At 39.2% G+C, this 23,966-nt stretch overlaps 1 non-coding gene across 1 annotated transcript; it reads right to left on the reverse strand.

The window, feature by feature from the left end:
* Window positions 1-23,553: 23,553 nt before the first annotated feature.
* On the reverse strand, window positions 23,554-23,660 carry LOC141698787 (small nucleolar RNA R71). Its single transcript, XR_012565289.1, has one exon. It is a non-coding gene; the product is annotated as a small nucleolar RNA R71 (small nucleolar RNA).
* Window positions 23,661-23,966: the final 306 nt, after the last annotated feature.

Raw genomic sequence — 23,966 nt, forward strand, 5'->3', positions numbered from 1 at the left:
TCAAGGGGTGATTCACCAAGCCAAGGCTTGGAAGGTTGGCCTCGAGGATGCGAACAAGAAGCTGGAGGAGGCCAACCAAAGAATAGAGGCCCTTGAAGCCCAACTTGCCTCATCTACTTTTGACTTGGAAACGGCCCGGGCTGAAAATGTTATCCTCAAGGCTCAAAAGGATAAAGCCTTTGACGGCTGGATGGACACTCAGGAGTTCAAGGATTTAATGGTGAAGCATGATGCCCTCCTTCATCCAGTCAGCTATAAGGAAGGCTGGGACGCCGCTATGGAGGCCATTCAGGACGAGTTTCCAGAAGTCCTTGAACAGTCCTCCTTCCCTTACCCTGTGCGAGTTCCAGCACTTGGGGGCGTTACAGATAAGCTCGCTGATTTGTTCAAGGACGGCCCATCGGGGAGTCAAGGCCAAGGCCAAAAGAGAAAGGAGCTCGAATCCAGCTCTGAAGAGGAGGAATCTTCTTCGGAGGAGGAGCCTGAGCCCGTTATAAAGAAGGCCAGGGTAGAAGAGCCTCCAAAGCCAGCGTTTCCTAAACCAGTGTCTCCTGCAGCATCCAAAGAGCCCGAAGATAGTTCCGAGGGAACCTCTGCGGAGACTTCCGAGGGGACTTCCGAGGGACCGACTGAAGAGACATCTGAGGAGACTTCGGATAGTTGTTCCGAAGAATCCTAGCCTTCCAAGGCCTAAGTTTTTATGTATTTCTTCTTTCTTAGACAATATTGAACTTTGTAGTTGACTTTTATTATTTTCAGTCGTATTTTGCCCAAGTATCGTCATATTTTTTCTTTCGATTTTTCAAACTCAAGTCTATAACTTGGTTTTATCCTTCACAATGCATCAATCTAATAAGCTGAGATTAAGTCGAAGGCTTTATATTATAACTTAGTATTCTTGATTCCTTACATGAAATGGGTTCAACCCTGATAAAATCTAAACATAGCTTCTATATAGTAAAATCCTAAGCAAGCAAAGCTTCAAGGTGCTTTTAAACCTACTTGTCATACTGACAAGTGAGAATTGTACTTTAACTGTTTTACACATAGTAAACCTTCAGGTTTTGGGCATGCCAAGTTCTCGAGACTTCAAAACCATACATAGTCTCCAGCTTGTAGGTTCCTCTACCCTGAACGCTCTTGACTTTGTACGGCCCTTCCCAATTTGGGGCAAGTTTCCCTTTCTGTCCTATACCAGAAGCTTCCACTTTCCTCAAGACTAAGTCACCTTGTTTGAAGAACCTTTCTTTAACCCTTAGGTTGTAGTAGAACGAAGCTTTTTTCTGATATTCCACTATCTTCGCATGTGCCTCATCTCGTACTTCGTCAATAGATCCAGGGCTAACCTTTGCCCTTCTTCATTTTCCTCAACATTGAAAGCTTGAATCCTGGGGGAGGAATATGAGATCTCTACAGGAACAACTGCTTCTGCACAATATGCTAACATGAAGGAAGTTGCTTCAGTCGTGACTCTAGAGTAGTCCTATAGGCCCATAGTATGGGGAGTATTTCATCCACTCAGCTATTCCTTGACTTCTCGATCCTCTTCTTTAGTCCATCCAGGATTATTCGATTTGCCACTTCCGCTTGCCCATTGGCTTGCGGGTGAGCCACGGATGTGAATCGCAACTCAATTTCATTTTCCTCACAATATTTCTTGAATTCCTCATTGTTGAATTGTGTTCCATTTTCAGTGACTAGGATGTGGGGAATTCCATACCGGCACATAATACTATCCCACAGGAATTGTGCAACATGCTTAGTTGTGATTTTAGCCAAGGGTTTGGCTTCAATCCACTTGGTGAAATAATCAATGGCTACAATCAAAAACTTCCTTTGTGTCGTGGCCATGGGGAAGGGCCCCAGTATATCCATTCCCCATATAGCAAAGGGGATGGGTGAGTTAATAGAGGTCAGCATCTCGGGGGGTTGTCTAACAACTGGTGCGTGCTTCTGACAGCGGTCACATTTTTTCACATATTCTTTGGCATCAGCCATCATTTCTGGCCAATAGAAGCCTAAACGGGTTATCTTATGAGTCAAGGCCCTGCCCCCCAAGTGTTGCCCATATATGCCTTCATGTACTTCTTCAAGAGCCAAGCGAGCCTCATCGGGCCTGAGACATCTTAAGTAGGGAACCGCGAAAGATCTTTTATACAGAATTCCATCTATCAAAGATTATCTTAGTGCTCGAACAACCAATTTTCGTGCCTCAGTAGCATCATTTGGTAACCAACTGGTTTGAATGTGAGCCTTAATGGGATCAATCCATGATGTCCCCAGGCCTATAGGAGCCACAAGCTTAACATCAATGCTCCGTGTTTTCAAAACGCGATAGTATACACTTCCAGAACTTTCTTCCATCTCCGATGAAGCAAACTTTGACAACACATCTGCCTTAGCATTTTCCTCCCTTGGAATGTGCTCAACATGACATTCATCAAACTGGGTCATCACAACCCTTACTAGGCGGACATACTTAGCCATCGTTTCATCTCTTGCCTCAAACTCTCCCTTCACCTGGGATATGACCAACTTCGAGTCTCCACAGACTTTTAAGTTCTTGACTCTAAGTGTCACTGCAAAGCCAAGACCAGCTATCAGAGCTTCATATTCTGCCTCATTGTTTGTGGTTGGGAAGTCTAACTTCATGGCATACTCAATTAAAAACCCATCAGGGCTTTGTAAAACCAAACCTGCTCCACTTGAATTCATTTTTGATGCTCCATCAAAATAGAGAACCCAGTATTCTTTTTCCTTATTAACCTTCTCTTTATCTCCCTTATCAACTTCCTTGTCTTGAGGTATGTTATCTTCCTGCCCCCCGACTTCTTGGTTGGGTATGGTACATTCCACCACGAAGTCAGCTAATGCCTGGGCTTTTATTGCCGTTCATGGCTTATACTTGATGTCGAACTCTCCCAGCTCTATTGCCCACTTGATCAATCTCCCACTAGCCTTGGGACTATGAATGATATTTCTCAGGGGATGATTCGTTAGCACCTCAATTTGATGAGCCTGAAAGTAAGGTCGTAACTTTCTTGGAGCCATTACCAAGGCTAGAGCAAATTTCTCAATAGTTGAATAATTTAACTCAGCACCATGCAGAATTTTGCTGACATAGTATACGGGTTTCTGGATTTTCAGTTCCTCCTTAACCAATACAGCGCTCAAGGCACTCTCTGAAACAACTAAGTACAAGAATAAAACTTCATTCAAAGCTGGCTTGGCCAACAACGGGGCCTGGGCCATATATTTCTTTAATTCCTCGAATGCCTTCTGGTTTTCCTCATTCCATACAAAGTCCATAATGTTCTTTAGTGACTTGAAGAATGACAAGCATTTGTCTCCTGACTTGGAGATAAATCGTCCCAACGCAGCAACCCTTCCTGTGAGCTTCTGAACATCCTTGACAGTTTTTTGTGGTTCCATGTACAGGATTTCATTTATTTTATCGGGGTTAGCCTCGATCCCTCTCTTGGAGACCATCAATCCCAAAAAATTTCCAGACCCTACTCCGAAAGCACACTTTGTAGGATTTAACATCTTGTGGTACCTCAGGACCTCAAAAGCTTCCCTCAAATGGGTTATGTGGTCAGTCTTTACTAGACTCTTGACTAACATGTCATCAACATAACTTCCATAGTCTTGCCAATAAGATTCTTAAAAATTTTATTTACCAACCTTTGATAGGTGGCTCCTGCATTCTTAAGACCAAATACCATAACTAGATAACAATAAACACCAAAGTCAGTGATGAATAATACCTTTGGAATGTCATCCTTGTGCATCTTGATCTGATTATATCCACTGAATCCATCCATGAAGCTCCGCATTTCATGCCCAGCAGTGGCATCTATCAAAGTATCGATCCTTGGTAACGGGAAACAGTCCTTGGGACATGCATCATTTAGATCAGTAAAGTCCACACACATCCTCCATTTTCCATTGGCCTTCTTCACCATTACAGGGTTTGCTAACCACTCTGGAAATTGAATCTCCTCAATAAAACCAGCCTCCAAGAGCTTCTCCACTTCCTGTTTTATAGCTTCTTGCCTTTCTGGAGCAAAACTTCTTTTCTTTTGTTTCACTATCGTCCGATTTGGGTCCACATTCAGCTTGTGAGTAATCAGTTCTGGGTCTATGCCTGGCATATCAGCTGCTGATCATGCAAAAATGTCATTATTTTCTTGCAAAAATTTCACCAACTTCCCTCTAAGGGGCTCCTCGAGCGTTGCTCCAATAAAAGTCACCTTCTCAGGATCTTCAGGGGCTAAAGGAATTGAAACCAAGTCTTCTGCTGGCTTTCCTCTTTTCTCATCATTCTCTCAGATATCCAGATCTTCAATAGGAAGAACTTTCCCCCCAACTCCATCTGCCCTCAAAGAGGCTACATAACAGCTTCTAGCCATTTTTTGGTCTCCTCTCTCTTCTCCGATCCCATCCCGGGTTGGAAACTTCATAACTGAATGGTAGGAAGAAGGGATTTCCTTAAAGGCGTGTATCCATGTTCTTCCCATAATAGCGTTGTAAGTCGAACTAGTCTTCACCACCACGAAGTCCAACATCTGAGTGGCTTGCCTTGGTTCCTGTCCTATGGTTGTTGGCAACTTGATTATCCCCTCTACGGGGCACTCCACTCCCGTGAACCCATATATTGGCATGTCGGTTGGGGTCAATTGGGAGTCATTATATCCCATCCTCAAAAAGGTGTCATGGAGCAAGATATTCACTGAAGCACCATTATCCGCAAGGACCCTTCTCACTGGGTTGTTCCCTATTATCGGGGTTATAACCAACGGGACGTCATGGGGAAATTTCATACCCTCCAGATCAGAATCATCAAAATACATTGTTACTCCTGTCCTGGCCCTTTTCGGGGCTTCCCCAACAATATGCATAACTTCTCGGGCATACGCTTTCCTGGAGTTCTTGGATAACCCAGCAGCAGTTGGTCCTCTAAAGATTGTGTTTATCACAGGCCCTCGGGGTCGTGGCCCTCCGAAAATTGTATTTATCACTGGTCCCCTAGGCTGGGGATTCCTCCCCTGATCGTCTTGGTCCCTTCTACGATCTTCAAAGTTCTTTCTTCCATTGTTACTCCTATCACCTCCATCTCCAGTGTATTTGTTCAATCTTCCTTTTCGAATGAGAAACTCAATTTCATCTTTCAGCTGTCTACACTCATCGGTGTCATGACCAACATCTTTGTGAAATCTACAATACTTGCTTTTATCTAGCTTTGCAGGATCAGCCTTCAAGGGCTTAGGCCAACGAATATCTCTATCTTTCTCGATTTCCATCAAGATCTGGCTTCTAGGAGTATTCAACTTAGCGTATTCAGTGAACTTTTGCCCAGGTCCCCCCTTCTTGGGGTTTGAATCAGTGTTTTGATCGGTTCTAGGATACTTGCCCTTAGCGATATACTCCAGATCAGTTTTCCGCTTCTTGCCTTCAGTGGGCTCATTACTTACTACGGTCTTCCTCATGCTCTCTTCCACCTTTATGTACTTCCCTGCCCTATCCTGGAGCTGCAACATGCTTTCACGGGGGCGTTTGGCCAAGGACATCTTGAAAAACTCATCCCTGGTTCCTTGTTGCAGTGTTATCATTGCGACCTTGTCATCAAGGTCCGGGACTTTTAGAGGTTCCTTTGTGAAATGATTCAGGTAGTCTCTCAAGGATTCCTTTGCTCCCAGCACAATGCTCATGAGGGATGCTGAACTTTTCTCATGCACTCTCCCATTGATGAACTGTTTAATGAAAGCCTGACTTAACTCTCTGAACGACCCAATAGAGTTTGGGGGTAAATGACTATACCACCTTTGAGCCATACCCGACATGTTTTGAGGAAAGGCCTGGCACTTAATAGCATCATTCATGGGCTGCAACAGCAGTGCATTAGAGAATGTTCTAACATAATTAGTGGGATCTCCCGTGCCGTCATAAGCTTTTATAGTTGGCATCTTGAACTTCCTTGAGATATGGGCATTCATTATATCTTCAGTGAAGGGCGGAGTAGGATCATCAGGATCTCCAAGGGGTAGAAGGTTGCTTGGATCAGCCCTTGGGACAACAGCCCTTCTCTGCACTGGACCATCCAGGTCTATGATAGGAGGAGGATTTCTCCCCCTAGGAGGTACTAGGGGTCTGGTGGTTTGGTGCGCCTCCAAGTCGCGCCTCAGCCTTTGAAACTCAGCCTCATGAGCCCTGATTCTTTCCTGCACTTCTTGGGGATTCGTCCCTTGGGTGCTTTGAGGGCGTTGACTACCATCAGCCATCGGCTCTTTTCCAGCACGTCTCCTTCTTGGGGCTACTTCATCATCCGAAGATTCGGAGTCTCTCTCAGTGTAAGGACCAGAAAATTCTTGATCCTCAGGGATAGGAGCCAAACCTCGTATGTATGGGGACGAACGCCCTCGTGCTTCACTACATCCAGCATGTCCATTTCCTCCAACCTCGGGGTAAATGGGCATCCCATAAGGGGTTAGTAGTAATAATAGTTGAATATTCGTACCCGATGGGTCGAGAATTCACAGGTGCATGTACTTGTTGAACTTGAGGATTCGTACCTTGAGTAGCCGAGGGAATCGTCCCTTGTGGCTGAGGTTCAGTTGGCCCTATCTGGGCTTCTCCTTGTATGGTTGCATAGGTTGAGTGAGGAGGTACTTCCACAGTTGAAGAAATCACTTGGGTTGTCCCCGTTGGTGTTCCTCCTCCAAGGGCTCTAACTGTTCTCCGTGTTCTCACCATGGTTGTTGTTGTGCTTTCCCACAGACGGCGCCAAATATTATGGATAAAAAACTAAGGTTATTATTTTCTGTATTTATTGCTAAGGTTCGGGAGCTCAAGGCCTTTAATGGCTACTCTCGTGTTTCGTAGCTTAACTCTGCATTTACGAGATGCCTACGTATCTCTGTGAATTAGAGATCAAGCAAAAAAACGTAGTTCTGATTTGTGGGGGTGAGACCCCTTATATAGATATTGGTGGTCCTTGAATTGGACTTGGTATAGGAGACTTGGTGATCAAGTCTCTGAGTTAGAATGGACTTTAGGGTCCTGAATAGTAGGAAACTGATTCCTTATCCTTCTAGGTCCCTTAGAGGCTAATCTGCAAGGATTTATGTCCTCATTGAGACTCTTTTCAATAGCTGATTTTTTCCTTATTAAATAATTGCGAAATTAATTAATATTCAGGGTTTTTGGGTCTTCTTTGTTCCATCAGGCCTGATCTGGTCCATCAGGCCTGATCAATGTGTTAATCTTTTTGGTCTGAATGCATCTTCTTATTGGGCCTAGCAGCCCAAATCATGTATATTTACTGTAATATTTAATTACATAATCAGGATTTATTTATCCCTATCAAAATTAAAGTTAATTATTTATTTATCAAATATTATTATCAAATATCAAGTTAACACATATCAACACGACATTTATATAACAATGAATAAAAACCGACAAATCAACTATTCACGAAATAAATACAAAAGTCGAAATAAAACATATAATTTGTGATTATATTGAAACGAGAAAAGAGAAAATCAGTTAGTTATATTAAATCTTTATAAAATTAAGAGAATTAACTGAGTCGTCAACCCATTATGAAGACTTGACCGTTCTTAAACAAATATTTTTACACTTACGGTGTGAGGGTTTGCAACAATGTCCCTTAAGATTAAATAGCTTAAAGATCCGTTTACAGATACAATAGAGTTCAATAGCAACCATCGCCTCAATTTTTCAAGAGAACCTATGTATATTATATGTATACATGTGTGAGAGAGAAAGAGAGCAAAATACGATATATTAGAGTTTTATCTTCTCGACTACTTGAAAAGGCAACGTCTGTTTCTTTGTGTATTTTATATATCATACATTTATCAAGAGTTTATTACTATTGTTATTATTAAATAATAATAATAATTCTCATTCATATATATATATAAGAATTTAGAATGGTTGGAACCCATTATGATATTTATCTTTTCAATAAATTTAAATAAAGTCAAATCTCAAAGTTACAGATGTGTCTTGTCATCTCACATGGCTTGTTAAGTTTTGTAAAATGTAGTCCAGTTTTGTCATCGTTGATTAAAAAAATTCTCTTTCATCAGTACTCTATGACGAATATCAGTAACCAAGAGCGAGCAATAAACAATATCTTGTTGGAAAATGAAAGAAGGAGGCCTCAAGGAAGAGGAAAACAAGTTGGAAAATAATATGCAAGTTCAAGGATTCTATGCTAAAGTATGTATAGTAGGTAGATTCATCTCAGAGGGACGTGTAGAATCCGCAGCAATGCAACACACTTTGGTAGCTTTATGAAAACCAGATAAGGGTGTTTACATGAAAGAATTGGATATAAATATGTTTCTTTTTCAGTTCTAAGGATGTGCATTCGGTTAGTTAAACAAAAATTGAACCGAATAACCGATTTTTTAGGTTCGGTTAACCAAATTACATATTTTGATTTGGCTTTCAGTAACCAAAATTTTATAATTCAGTTTTTTGGTTAATGACCACGGTTAACCAAATAACCGAATGAGACACCAAAATATTATTTTTTCATAATAAATATTTATATTAGTAATGAGTTATTATTATCGGGTTAATTGTAGTGTATAACAACCACGCAAATGCAATCTTGTGTTAATATTTATAGTAGCAAAAATCATATATTACCATTCCTTTCCAAAATTTATTATATAATGTGGCATATATGGGGCAGCAGTAGGATTTTGCTTAATATATTAATATTCGAATAAAAATTTATACTTTAAAAACATGTAGCATTCCAAACTTTTAGTGCTTAATCGGTATGTAAAGTAAGGTACTTACTATTTAGCATTGTTGGCAGCTTCGTTTCCTATTATAAATAGGGAAAATGAATTTTTTCGTTACCTAACTTATTGTGTATTTAGAAACTTACCACTCAACTATAATTTTTTTTGTTTTACTCACTAATGTTAGGTTCAGATTTTTTTTAGTCACTAACGTTAGGTTCGGATTTGATTATTAGTATTTTTTCAATTTTCTATTGCATTATTAAAATATAGTGATAACTAGTACAAAAAATGTCATATGTGTTTTATAAGAAAGCTTATATGTGTCTGAGTTTGCTAGATGCATATGGAGAAGTCGTATATTGTCTGAATTATATACGTATGTTATAGGACGGAAGCATATTGTTGTTTTAAACATCTGTTCAGAACAGATGTATATATATTGTAAACAGACGCATAAAATCGGTTCATATACGTCTGTTACTTTTTAGGCGGGGTACTAAGTTCAAAACCAAAATTATTAGGAAGAGGCATCACAATCCGTACTAAAATTATTGGAAAATAAAAATATAAAAAATTCAATATAATCAAATTAGCAAACTGATCATAAAGTACTTATAAAAAAATAAAAAATTACATATCAATATTTTTCCAAACTACACTTTCAAAAACCCAATGAAAATCACCAATCACATATCCTTCATGCAACTCTTACCGATCCATAATCAAAACTATAAACCCATCCATTCTAATAGAATTGTGAAACGAGTATATATATAAACACAAAAATATAATAATGTTATAATAATGTGAATTTGGTATTAAATCAAACAACTCTCACATGATATTTATCTTACAAACATAGTTTTATAACTTATTTTTTTAATTTTTTTGTATATAAAAATTTAAACGTTAAATTAATATTTAGAAGAAAAAAATTAAAAATAATTCATGAAACTACATCTTTTAGGAGCCTTAAAATGCTTGTCAAACTCTCATCACCAAGGTAAACGTCTTGGGGGACATATGGAGTACTATATATAAAGATATAGACATATATCAAATCATTAAAATATTACAAACTACCACTATATTTTAATAATGCTACCAAAAATTGACTAACGTTAATGACTAAAAACAAATACGAACCTAACATTAATGGGTGAAAGAAATAAAATAATAGTTGAATGGTAAGTTTCTAAAAACACGATAAGTTGAATGACGAAAAAATCCATTTTCCCTTATAAATATTAGTTTTGGCAATTTTTGGTACATGCAGTAAAGTTCAGTTTATTAATTCAGTTTGCGGTTGTAACCAAAATAATAATTTCGGTTTCAATTCTAAATCGAATTAATTTTGGTTGGATTTTCGTTTTTCATTTTTTGATCATTTCGGTTACGGTTAATCAAAAAAAATTTGGTTTCGGTTTTGATAAACCGAATGCACACCCTTAATCACGAGGTAGATGTGAAGCGTGTGATGGAGGGTTGCCCTTGGTATTTCAATAGGAGAGCATTGGTCATGGTACAGTTGAGGAAGTAGAAAATCTACGGTGTACGGAACTCGACTCGATGATCCTTGGATACAAGTTAATGATTTAAAAGTTGGCTTCATGTCAGAAACGGTATTGAAAGGTATATGTAATTATGTTGGTTTCTTTGTTGAATGTTGTCCCAGTAATTTTTTGGGCGTGTGGACGGAGTATATGACGATCTGCGTTACAATAAATCTATCTAAACCATTGAAACGTCGAATGCAGATCAAAATTGTGGGGGATGATTGGTTATATACAAAACCGTCCCTAGTTCTTGTTTTATATGCGGTATTACTGATCATTCTGAAATATTTTGCAGTCAATTATTCGAAAGACTTAAGAATGAAATAGTGAAACCCTGCGGGGCATGGATGCAATCTCTTTTTAAAAGAAACATTAAGCCAATATGAGCAAAATGGTTGCATAATTGAGTAGAGGACAACAGTTCAAGCTCTATGATGGGCGAACAGAACATATAGCTTGGAGAAGACGATGCTAATCATGTCCCTAGTTATGCTTCTAAAATAAGCTGGTTGTTGGAAAAGGAGGGAATCAAGAGGATAAGATATTTCAAAACATAACTAAAGGCGCAGGTTAAGATTAATAAAAAAGATAGTGTGATGATTGAGTCAAAGAAACAAACTGGGGATGGGCTGAATTCTAAAATTATTTTAGGCCTAAAAAAAGATGTTATAATGGTTCAGATGATGCGAGTGATATAGATAAGGCCCATGAAATATCATGGATCCAAAAAACATATATGAGGCGAGCATTATAAGTTAGAATTGTCAGGGACTTGGGATCCCATCGGCCTTTCAATTCCTAAAGGAGATTCTTTGAAAGAGACTCAATTTCGTATTTTTATGTGAGATTTTATGAAAACAAGTGATAGTGGAGAAATTTCAACAGGCGATTGACTTTGAAAGACGTAGTGGGGGTAGTAACTATTGCGCAAGACATGCCTATACAATAAAAAGACTAAGTCAATTTGACAGCCCTAAGATTTAGTTGTTTGATAATCAAGTTTGTATTTTATTTTCTATTACTTTAGTGTGTAAAATACTTAGAAGATTATACTGGAGTATTTTTCTATAAATAGTTCAAGCCTAAGGAATAAACTCTGGAAGAAGATCAAGTTAAATCATGCCTCAGAGAAATGATACAGAAGCTTGGAGTTGAATAAATCTATTTTATGAAAAATGTTCTAAGTCAAGATATCGACAAGTCACATATCAAGAAATATAGAGAAGTCATTCGAGAACTCCAGAATGACTTATCAAAAAGTCCAAAATGGATTATAGAGAAGTTTTAGAGATATCGAAAACTCAAATGAAGATATGAAGATTGGAGATATCGACAAGTCATTTATGCATGTAGAGAACTCAGAGATATCGACAAGTCAAAATGAAGATGTGAAGATTGGAGATATCGAAAAGTCAAATTGTGATTAGAGATTTTAGAGATATTGACAAGTCAAAATGTATATAAAGATCTATGATATATCGAAAAGTCAATTCTACATGTATAGATCTCAAACATATCGACAAGTATCAAGATGACAAGTCAAATTTACCTATAGAGAACTCAGAGATCTCGATAAGTCATTATACTTATCGAGATGTCACTTCTCTATAGAAAAAGCTGGAGATCTCGACATGCCTCTCAAATAAAGAACGCAAACAAATTCAGGATCCAAGATTATCAGTCAACAAACGATCTATCAACTAGACTGAAAAGTCTACAAAGTAGTTGGGGAAAATACAAGATCAAGGGCCAAGATTAAGTAGACAAGGATGGTCACAGACCTGCAAGATTCTGCGCATATTTTCTATGCTAGAAATGGAATAAAAAAAGGTTGCTTTAGAAAAGAGTTTAGTACATTTTAGTGCAAGTTTTATAAACCCGTGGTGCTGGTGTATAAAGCATGCACTGGTCCTTATTTTAGAAGTATCAAACAATTTTACATTTTCTTGTATTCTCTCAAGGAAGAAGCTGAGTTCTTTTATTTTAATGAAATAATAATTTGTAGCAAGACAAACTTAATTAATACAAATTAAGTGAGCTTTGAAATATTGTGTTTAATGTGCTTGTTGCTTTCTTTCTGCTAACATAATATCTTTATAAATTGAACTGCTTTTTTCACATACCAATAACCAAACTTTAAAAATTGCTAATAATCACGAAAACACATTCAACCATGTGTTGCACTTAGTATCTAACAAGTGGTATTAGAGAAAAATCTAAAAAAATAGATAAAGATCTTGAAAGTATGAATTCATAAAAGATAAGCAGTATCAAGATACCAGCCTTTGGTAGAATTAACTATACACTTTGCAAAAAGAAAATGATGTTGTTCATAAGGATGGCCAATCCAAGATATATCTAGATTCTCAAGAATGGCCTTTTTACTCCCATGGAAAGGGTTGATGAATCTATTGATGGAGATATGGTTATCCCGGCTCATTATTCTCCTAAAGACCCTTCAAAATACACTGAACTTGAAAAGAAAAAATTCTCCCTAGATAGTGGCCTGCAACTAATTCTGATAGAGTGACTTGACAATGTTATGTACAACAATATTGTCAATTGTGACACAGCCACATAGATTTGGGTGAAGATTAAGATTTTATGTGAGGGTACAGAGGAAGTTAGATCAAATCAAAGGAGGCAATGTTAAGTGGCATTTATATCCACTTATAACGCTCTGTAAAACTTCGAATTGATGTTTTGTACTCAAGTTATTGGTGTTTTTGATGCGTTTTTGTAGTGTTTTGCATTTCAGGCATATAACAGGGATCAAGGTGATTTAGCATTACTTTGATGCTAAAATGGTGTTAGGAAGGTGTCGTGAAGATCGCTCGTGTAATGCTATCAAGAACCAGCAAAATAAAGAAAGCAAAATCAGTTTTTTCCAGAAGGTCAGTACGCCCGCGTTGTGCTAGCATGCAGCTGCGCCGAAGATGCAGAAGGACAGCGCGCCTGCGCTAATGAAGCGCGCGGCCTCGCCGTGTTGGGATTTCAAAATTCTATTTCAATTAGAAGACTATTTTCTGGGCCTCTGGATTAATTGGGCTACTATTTAAAGATAACTTGAAGACGTTTTTCTCAACAGAGCTTAAGGAGAAGACGACGAGAAGACCTATAGCACAATTCAATGAAGGTGAAGAAGATCTAGTTTTTTCTTATGATTCTTTATTTTAATTTGTAATCTTGGATGCTCGCTTCTTGTTTTGTTCAACCTATACTCTGAATTACGTACTTTATTTATTATTCGTTTCTATAAAGACCTAGTTTATTATACCATGCTTTCATCGGAACCACGGTTATAATGAGTTCGGTTATGAACTAATCATTATCGTGGGGTTCTAACGGATTTATTTATGGATTTCAATAGTTTAATTTGTTTCGATATCTTAGTATGTGGTGATTGTATGATATCCAAGTATTGGTAGTGCTTATTCTTCTTTGTAACGAACATATAAGATAGCGTGTTAATCTCTAATGAAGTGATAGTGAATTTAGAGGTTTAGAACTTGTCATGCTAGCATAGGTTCATGTATTTGTTATGCATGATTCGTAGGTAATTTTAAACATCTTACTTTCCCTATGTAATCATGATAGATAACTTGCACATTAAACCTTTGTGTTGCCAATATTATAGACATATAGGGTCTCAACATACTTGGTGTCTATTCAGCTTCTATCTCTTTTGTGGATGTCTGGTAGTATGGTATTCGTGCAACGAAAGTTGGCGTTTGGCGTTTATCAATTTCGTGTTATCTGATTAGTTGTCACCACCATTGCATGCTAAGGTTAAGAACAAGGACTTTGAATGAAGTATTTAATGAAGCTAGAATCCCTTGTTTGTCTCATATAGTAAATCAATCTTTATTCTCTTAGTTAATTGCATGTTAGTTAATATCTTTGTTATAAACAAAACCACTTTGTCATTCGTCTTAACATTCAATAATAACCATATCGTTGTTGTATAAGCGCATAAATCTTAAGTTAACCAAAAGAGTCTCTGTGGTAATGAACTAGAAAGAATTCTATATTACTTGCGAACGCGTATACTTGCGTGTATTATTAGCGCGTGTTTTCGGCCTAACAAGTTTTTGGCTCCGCTGCGAAGGACTCGGTGTTAATTTTTAGTTTATGTGTTTGTCATCAGTGATCGTTAAAGTTCATTGACTCGAACATTGTTACTTACTTGTTTCCTTGTCGTGTTTCAGGTACTCTAGCGAGCGTATATGCATACGCGTTCTCGGTCTCGTAAGAGATCACTGGATCAAGCCGAGAAAGAAGTTGTAGTAGCTTAAGAAGTTTTTGAAGAAGTCGAGAAAGTTGAGGAAGAAGCACTAGTTCTGATGGGAGATCAAGCAGAAAATCTGAAGGCTTTGATGGACTATTCTCAGCCTAAGATCAATGATATTCAGTCTAGCATTATCAGACCAACCATCTCGGCTAACACCTTTGATATCAAGTCGAGCACGATTCAGATTATACATAATTTAGTTCTGTTTGGGGGTTCTCCTATAGAAGATCCCCAACATGCACATCAGGGATTTCATTGATATCTACGACACCTTCAAGTTCAATGGGGTGTCTGAAGATGCTACTAAGCTGAGGCTTTTCCCATTCTCTCTGCGGGATAAAGCTAAGTGATGGTTACATTCTCTACCAGCGGGTTCTATCACCAAATGGGGGGATCTTGCTCAAAAGTTTCTCACGAAATTCTTCCATATAGAAAAGACGGCTGCAATCAGGAATGCCCTTACTCAGTTTGCGCAATAATATGAAGAATCTTTTTGTGAGACTTGGGATCGCTACAGATAGATGCTCCACACAATGACATGCCTGATTGGATGATCATAAATTTTTTCTACAATAGTTTAGGTGCACAGTCTAGACCTATGCTCGATACAGCATCGGGTGGAACCTTATGGGCCAAAAGCTATAATAAAGCTTATGAGTTGATTGAGCTAATGTCAGCTAATGAATACCAGAATCTAACACAGAGAATGCCGCAAGGCAAGGTAACAGGAGTTCTGGAAGTGGATACAGCTACTGCTATAGCTGCTCAACTTCAAGCTTTGATGATGAAAGTGAATTCTTTGGCTAATTATGGAGTAAATCAGATCACTAGTGTTTGTGAACTTTGTGCGGGAGCACATGAGACTGAGCATTGTGTTATTTCTAGTGAATCAGCTCAGTTTGTGAGAAACTTTCAGAGGTCACAGCAGCAAGCTCCAGCCACTTATCATCCCAATAACCGCAATCATCCTAAATTCAAATGGAGCAACAATCAGAATACGGTGCAACAACCTTATCATCCATACACAACAAATCAATATAACCCTCCTGGTTTTCAACAACCGCAGTATGCACCAAGGCAATAACTTCAACTTCAGCAGCTACCACAAGCTAATGAAAAATATGAATTGGAGGAGTTGAGGCTCATGTGTAAGAGCCAAGCATTTTCTATCAAGACCTTGGAGAATCAAATTGGGCAGATTGCTAATGCCTTGCTGAATCGATAACCTGGTACACTCCCTAGTGACCTGATACACTCCCTAGTGATAATGAAGTTCTAGGAAAGAGGAAAGCTAAGGAGCAAGTTAAGGAAATTATATTGAGGTCGGGAAAGGTTGCGAATCCCGAAAAATCTCAAGTTCCGGAATCTGAAGTTGTGGCTGAAGAAGGTGTGCCGAAGCAGAAGTGGAACCAAGGAAGACAGCTGTTGTCAACAGTCCTCCTGAGGGTAATACAGGGGAAAAATAGGTCTATCCTCCACCTCCTTTTCCTAAGAGGATGCAGAAGAAAAAGCTGGATAAGTAACTTGCCAAGTTCTTGGAAGTTTTCAAGAAACTTCACATCAATATACCTTTCGATGAAGCTCTTGATCAAATGCCTAGTTATGTGAAGTTCATGAAAGGTATTCTCTCTAGAAAATTGAAGCTTGATGACTTAGAGACTGTTGCTCTCACGAAGGAAAGCAGTGTTGTGCTGCAACAAAAGTTGCCTCCTAAGCTTAAGGATCTTGGAAGCTTCACTATTTCTTGCACCATTGGAAAAGTGTCATTCAACAAATGTTTATGTGAGTTGGGAGCTAGCATCACTTTGATTCCTTTATCTATATTCAAGAAGTTGGGTTTACTTGATCCAAAGCCTACATATATGTCCTTGTAGTAAGCCGATCGCTCTATTACATATCCACGCGGCATTGTGGAGGATGTATTCGTTAAGGTGGACAAACTCATCTTTCCTGCTGACTTTATTATTTTCAATTTCGAGGAAGATAAGAAGATTCCCATAATCTTGGGAAGACCTTTCTTGGCTACTGGTCAAACCTTGATTAATGTGCAGAAGGGTGAGCTCACTATGCGAGTTCAAGATCAGGATGTCACATTCAATATTTTTAATGCCATGAAATTCCCTACTGATGAAGAGGAATGCTTTAAGGTGGAATTGGTCGAATCTGTGGTTACTTCAGAATTGGATCATGTGTTAAAATCAGATGCCTTAGAGAAAGCCTTATTGGGGGATTCAGATAATGAAGATGATGAAAGTGACCAGCAGTTACAATATTTGAATGCTTCTCCTTGGAAGCGAAGATTGGAAATGCCTTTTGAATCTCTTGGGTTGGAAGAGCTGAAAAATTCTCCAAAGCGCCTCAAGCCATCTATTGAGGAAGCTCCTACACTTAAGCTTAAGCCTTTTCCTGAACATTCGAGGTATATGTTTTTAGGTGATGCAACTACTTTGCCTATTATTATTACATCTAACCTTTCAGGCAGTGATGAGGAAAAGCTTTTGAGAATTCTTAGAGAGTTTAAATTGGCAATTTGATGGAGTATAACAGATATCAAGGGAATCAGCCCTTCTTATTGTATGCATAAAATTTTGGTAGAGGAAGGAAGCAAACCTACTGTTGAACAACAGAGAAGGCTAAATCTGATCATAAAAGAGGTGGTGAAGAAGGAAATTCTCAAGTGGCTAGATGCGGGGATCATCTATCCCATTTCTGACAATTCTTGGGTGACCCCAGTTCAGTGTGTGCCGAAGAAAGGAGGTATCACTGTGGTTGCGAATGAAAAGAATGAGCTCATTCCTACTCGAACAATCACGGGGTGGAGAGTTTGGATGGATTAGAGGAAGCTGAACAAGGCTACAAGGAAGGATCACTTCCCTCTTCCTTTTATTGATTAGATGTTTGATAGTTTGGCTGGGCATGAGTACTACTGTATTACTCTAGAAGATCAGGAGAAGACTAACTTCACATGTCTTTTTGGTACTTTTGCCTTCAGAAGAGTTTCTTTTGGGCTATGTGGTGCACTAGCCACATTTCAGAGATGCATGATGGTTATCGTCTATGATATGATTGGAAAATATGTAAAAGTGTTCATGGACGATTTCTCTGTCTTTGGAACTTCCTATGATGAATGTTTGCACAATCTTGGGTTAGTGCCGAAAAGGTGCGTTGAGAGCAATCTGGTTCTCAATTGGGAGAAATGTCACTTTATGGTGTAAGGCATCATTCTTGGACACAAGGTCTCTAATAAGGGTCTTGAGGTGGACAAAGCCAAGGTGGGGTCATTTAAAATCTTCCTCCACCAATTCTTGTTACGGGAATTTGCAGTTTTCTTGGTCATGCAGGTTTCTATAGGCATTTCATCAAAGACTTCTCTAGGATTTCAAAGTCGTTATGCAATTTTCTAGAGAAAGATATTCCTTTCAAGTTTGATGACGAGTACCTAGCTACTTTTGAGAGCTTAAAGAAGAGTTTGATTATGGCGCCTGTCATAACTGCACCTGATTAGACTGAACTGTTTGAAATGATGTGATGCAAGTGATTATGCAGTTGGAGCAGTTCTTGGGAAAAGGAAGAACAACATATTTCATGTGGTCTACTATGCTAGTAAGACCCTTAATGGTGGTCAACTGAACTACACGACTATTGAGAAATAACTATTTCATATTTCATGTGGTCTATTATGGTTTTGAGAAGTTTTGATCTTATTTGCTTGGGACGAAGGTGACGGTTTTCACTGATCACGCTGCTATTCTCTATCTCGTCTCGAAGAAGGACTCGAAGCCTGGATTAATTCGATGGGTTCTTTTACTTCAGAAGTTTGAATTGGAGATCAAGGATAGAAAAGGGACTGAAAATCAAGTCGCTGATCATCTCTCATTTAGAGGATCCAAGTGCAACTTCACAGGATAAGTCTTTGATTAATTAGTCTTTTCCCGATGATCAATTGTTTGGAGTGCAAGCAGAAGAACCGTGGTTCACCGATATTGTGAACTATCTTGTGAGCAACGTTATTCCTCCAGACTTGACTTATGCTCAGAGGAAGAAGTTTTTGTATGAAGTGAAGTGTTATATGCGGGATGAGCCGTTCCTATTTCGGCAAGGAGCTGACCAAATCATCAAGAGATGTATTTCGTACAACAAAACCGGGGGGGGGGGGGGATCTTGCGAGATTACCATTTGACTGTTTATGGAGGCCATTATAGTGGAGAAAAGACATCAGCTCGTATCCTTCAAGTAGGATTCTTTTGGACGACTTTGTTTAAGGATGCTCATCGGTTAGTTTTGAAATGTGATCAATGTCAGCGTGTTGGTAATATGTCCAAGAAGGATGAGATGCCTATTAATGTGCTTCTCGAAGTTGAGGTCTTCAATGTTTGGGGAATTGACTTCATGGGGCCATTTGTCTCATCTTGCAATAATCGGTATATCTTGTTGGCGGTTGATTATGTCTCGAAATGGGTGGAAATGAAGTCTTTGCCGATGAATGATGAGAAGGTAGTGCTAAACTTTCTTCACAAGCAGATATTCACAAGATTTGGGACTCCAAAATCATAATCAATGACGAGGGATCGCATTTCTGGAATCGCAAGTTCACTGCTATGATGTAAAGATATAATGTGAATCATCGCATTGCTACAGCCTACCATCCTCAGACTAATGGTCAAGCTGAGGTATCTAATAGAGAGATCAAGCGTATTCTAGAGAAAGTTGTGTGTCCATCAAGGAAAGATTAGTTTTTGAAGCTTGATGAAGCTATTTGGGCGTATCAGATAGTATACAAGACTCTGCTAGGCATGTCATCGTATCAATTGATTTATGGAAAAGGATGTCATTTTCCTGTGGAGATAGAGCACAAAGCGTATTGGGCTTTGAAGAAATTGAACCTTGATATGGATGCAGCTGGTAAGAAGAGGATGCTTCAATTGAATGAAATCGACGAGTTTCGACTTTAAGCGTATGAGAACAACAAAATGTACAACGAGAAAGTCAAGAGGTGGAACGATAGGGGTCTAGTTCTCAAATCATTTGTGCCGGGGCAACAAGTTCTTTTGTTCAACTCTCGTCTCCATCTTTTTCTGGTAAAATTGAAGTCGAGGTGGTTAGGGCTGTTTGTTGTCAAAACTATGTTTCCCCATGGAGCGGTGGAGATTTTTGAGAATGATCCGGGCCAAACATTCAAGGTAAATGGACAGAGATTGAAGCATTACTATGGGGATACAACAAATCGTGAGGTGGTTAGTGCCGTTTTGTTGGCAACTTGATCTCGGGAGTTCTACATCAAGCTAATAACATAAAGCAAGCGCTTCTTGGGAGGCAACCCAAGTTTGTTGTACATTAGTAGATAGAGGAAGAAGAAATCAAGAAGAAAACACAAAAAAATCAGAAAAAGAAAATTTTTCAGTGCCAACTACAGTAGCACGGCGCGCACGCGCTGAGAAGCGGGGCGGCGCACTGGTTTCCAGTAGCACGGCGCGCCCGCGCTGGTATGCGGGGCGGCCGCGCTGGTTTTCCAGTAGCACGGCGCGCCCATGTTGTCAGGCGGGGCGGCCGCGCTGGCTCCATGGACCTAAAAAAAGTTAGAAAATCAAAAATTCAAATACCAAATCAATTCCCAGCTGAATTTTACTCTCCCATTCTCATATTTCCCTCTCCAAATCAATTTCAATCACCCCCTTTACTCCCATTATTCCCATAATCAATTCCCACTTCTCTTCCAGAACTAATTCCCAAAATTCTATATATACACACACTTATACACAATCTTCTCCATCACTTCTCAATTCTCAAACACATAAATCTCTCTTACACACATCTTTTCTCTCAAACTTATTCAAGTTCAATGGCACCCAAAAGAAAAAGAACTCAAGTTAGCAGCAGCACCATCGATTCTTCTAGTGTTGCGGGTGTGAGGCCTAAGTTGGCAACTTCGGAGGCTGAGGCGGAGTATCTGAGGATGCTATCGAAGCCCATATCCAAGGAGCGAGGTTTTCTGCCATTGGGGTAATATGGTAATTTGTTTGAGATGATCATGGAGATGGGTTAGGTTGCTTTTTGTGAGGCACCCGCTGTTGTGCGCATGAGTGTGGTTTGCGAGTTTTACGCGAACGCGAAGGCGGAGAAGAACGGGTACTCTGTGGTTAGGGGGTTGACGGTGGAATACAGTGCTGAGGCTATTCGGAGGGTGATTGAGAAGCCCAAGAATAGGCTAGAGGAGGAGGATTGGAATGCAAAGATGGGGGATGATGTTAACTTGGATTTGATTATTGCTATATTGTCTGTGTCTGAGACTCACTGGAAGTTCAAGAGGGGCACGAATGAGTATGCCACTTTCCCTGCCTCGTGCATAAACAGGTTTGCACGTGCACCAAATTCTTTTATTTGTGCTAACATCATGACATCTTCTCACGTGCATGATGTTACTGTGGATCGCGCACGGTTGTTGTGGGGGATTCTTCTGGAAGATTATGTGGATCTCGGGATTGTGATTTATCAGGGTATTTTGAGGTTTCTTCGGGGGAGCACTACGGGTTCTATACCCTATGCGTCGATTATGACGAAGCTGTGTGTGGCGGTTGGAGTTTATTGGCCCGCGCATGAGCAGCTTCAGCTTCTTAGTGCTCCTATTGATAGTTCTACACTGTTGAGTATGCCGGAGTGGTACGGTAGGAATCCTGATCCGAAGGTGCTTGGTTATTCTTATGACTATCTGCCAGGTGGAAGGCCAGCTGATCAGACATATATTGATGGTTTTTCACAGGCACATAGAGCAACTTGGAGAGCTCAGTTGGGTGAGGCCGATCCGTCGTAGCAGCAGCAGAAGGAAGCAGTTGACATTGCTGGTGATAAGTGGCATTTTATACCACTTGGAGCATTTCATAATGACTTGAATTGGTGTCTTGAACTCGAGTATTTTATGTATTTAACGCGTTTTTGAGTGTTTTTGCATTTCAGGGTATAACTTGCTTAGATAGGTGGATTTCATCAAAATAAGATTAAGGAAGTGCTTGGAGTCAGTCCCGAGTTGATGTGCGAAGAATTCAGCAAAAATAGTAGCAAAATAATAATATTTCCAGAAGGGTTGCAGGCGCCCGCCTGATGAGAGCAGGCGACCGCCTGGTAGCAGGCGCCCGCCTGGAAGGAGGAGGTGGCCGCCTAGGTGCTTAATTTCAGAATTTGATTTTTAAAATTCAAGTTCTATTGGGCTTCTGTTAGTGCTGGTTCTTTTGGGCTATTATATAAACAATCTTGGAAGATGTTTTCGACAATAAGTAACAAGGAGCGAAGGCAAGAAGATCAAGAAGACCGTTTTAGCACGCAACAACGAAGAAGAGGAAGCATACGTTTATCTTGTGATTCTTTTAATTCGTTATAACAGTGGATGCTAGTTTTATTTATTCTTTGAACCTTAATACTCTTGTGACGTACTTCATTATTTATTAGGTATTTTTATTAGTTTATATCATTGTGTTTTTATCATATTTTCATATGAACCTATGGTGACGATGAGTTCTAATATGGGCTAATCGTGATCATGTGATCATAGTGGATTTACTATGGATTTCTTTAGTTAATTGTTTAATACCTTGGTATGTGGTGATTGCATGATATCTAGCATAGGTTGTGCTTATTCGTTTTATGTGCGTCGCGAACATGTAAGATAGCCTGTTAATCTCTTGTTAAACGACAGTGAATCTTGAGATTTAGAACTTGCCATGCTAGCATAGGTTCATGTATTGTATGCATGATTAGTGGGTAACTCTAACCGTTTTACTTGCCCTATGTAATCATAATGAATAACTTGCGCTTAAATCGTTATGTTGTCAAATTCTGTAGACTTATAGGGTCTCAACATAATTAATGCCTATTCAACTTCTATCTTAATTGTGGATGCTTGGTAGAATGGTATTCGTACAATGAAAGTTGGCGTTTATCAGTTTCGTGTTGTTCGATTAATATCATCACCATTACATGCTAAGGGTAGTAATAATAACTATTGAATGAAGTAGTAATGAAATTATGATCTCATGTGTGTTTAATATTGTTAATTTATGTATTTAATTATCGTAGTTAATATTAGTTTATCAACCTTAATTGTTATTGTCTTGACATTGAAGAATAATTATACATTGGTGAGTAAGTGTTAATTAAATATAATTAATTAGAGTCTCTGTGGAAACGAACTAGAAATCATTCTATATTACTTGCGAATGCTTATACTTGTGTGATTTATTTAGCGCATGCTTTGTGCCTAACAAGTTTTTGGCACCGCTGTCGGGGACTCGGTGTTAATTTGTTTAGTTTATGTACTTGCCATCAGTGGTCATTAGGATTCATTGATTAAGACTTGTTACTTACTGCTTCCAGTTGTGTTTCAGGTACTCTAGCGAGCGCTTATGCAAACACGTTCTCGCACCCGCAAGAGAAATCTAGATACGGCTGAGGAGACAGATACAACTCTTGACTTTCTGGAAAAGATAGTTTTTGAAGATTCGGATAAAGAGAGTGAAAAGAAAGAACCTGTAACAATGGGTGATCGTATAGTTTAAGCTAATCCAGCTCTTATGTACTTTTCTCGGCCTAAAATTGATGATATTCATTCAAGCATCATTCATCCGGCTATTCAGGCAAATACTTTTAAAATCAAGCCGGGCACTATTCAGATGGTGTAAATTCTGTTTCTTTCGGAGGTGCTGCGACTGAAGATCCCAACATGCATATCAGGAATTTTGTCAAGGTCTGTAGTACTTTCAAATATAATGGTGTTACTGATGAGGCTATCAAGCTGAGGCTTTTCCCATTCTCTATGAGGGACAAAGCTAAGGACTGGTTACATTCTTTACCAGATGGGTCCATCACTACTTGGGAAGATCTTGCGCAAAAGTTTCTGGTGAAGTTCTATCCAATGGCCAAGACTGCAGCTATGAGGAGTGCTCTTACTCAGTTTGCACATCAACAAGGAGAATCTATGTGCGAAGCTTGGGAGCGCTACAAGGAGATGTTGAGAAAGTGTCCACATCATGGTATGCCTGACTGGATGGTGATCACTGGTTTCTACAATGGTTTGGGAGCCCAATCTAGGCCCATGTTCGATGCAGCTTCTGGAGGCGCTTTGTGGGCCAAAAGCTATACTGAGGCCTATAATCTCATTGAAACTATGGCTGCAAATGAGTATCAAAACCCAACTCAAAGGATGATGCCTGGGAAGGTAGCAGGTATTTTGGAAGTTGATGCAGCTACAACTATTGCAGCACAGCTACAGGCACTGTTTATGAAGGTCGATTCTTTAGCCAACTATGGAGTAAATCAAATAGATATTGTCCAAAGAGTTGG

The sequence above is a fragment of the Apium graveolens genome, chromosome 11 (genome assembly GCF_009905375.1).
Source record: "Apium graveolens cultivar Ventura chromosome 11, ASM990537v1, whole genome shotgun sequence".
NCBI lineage: Eukaryota > Viridiplantae > Streptophyta > Magnoliopsida > Apiales > Apiaceae > Apium > Apium graveolens.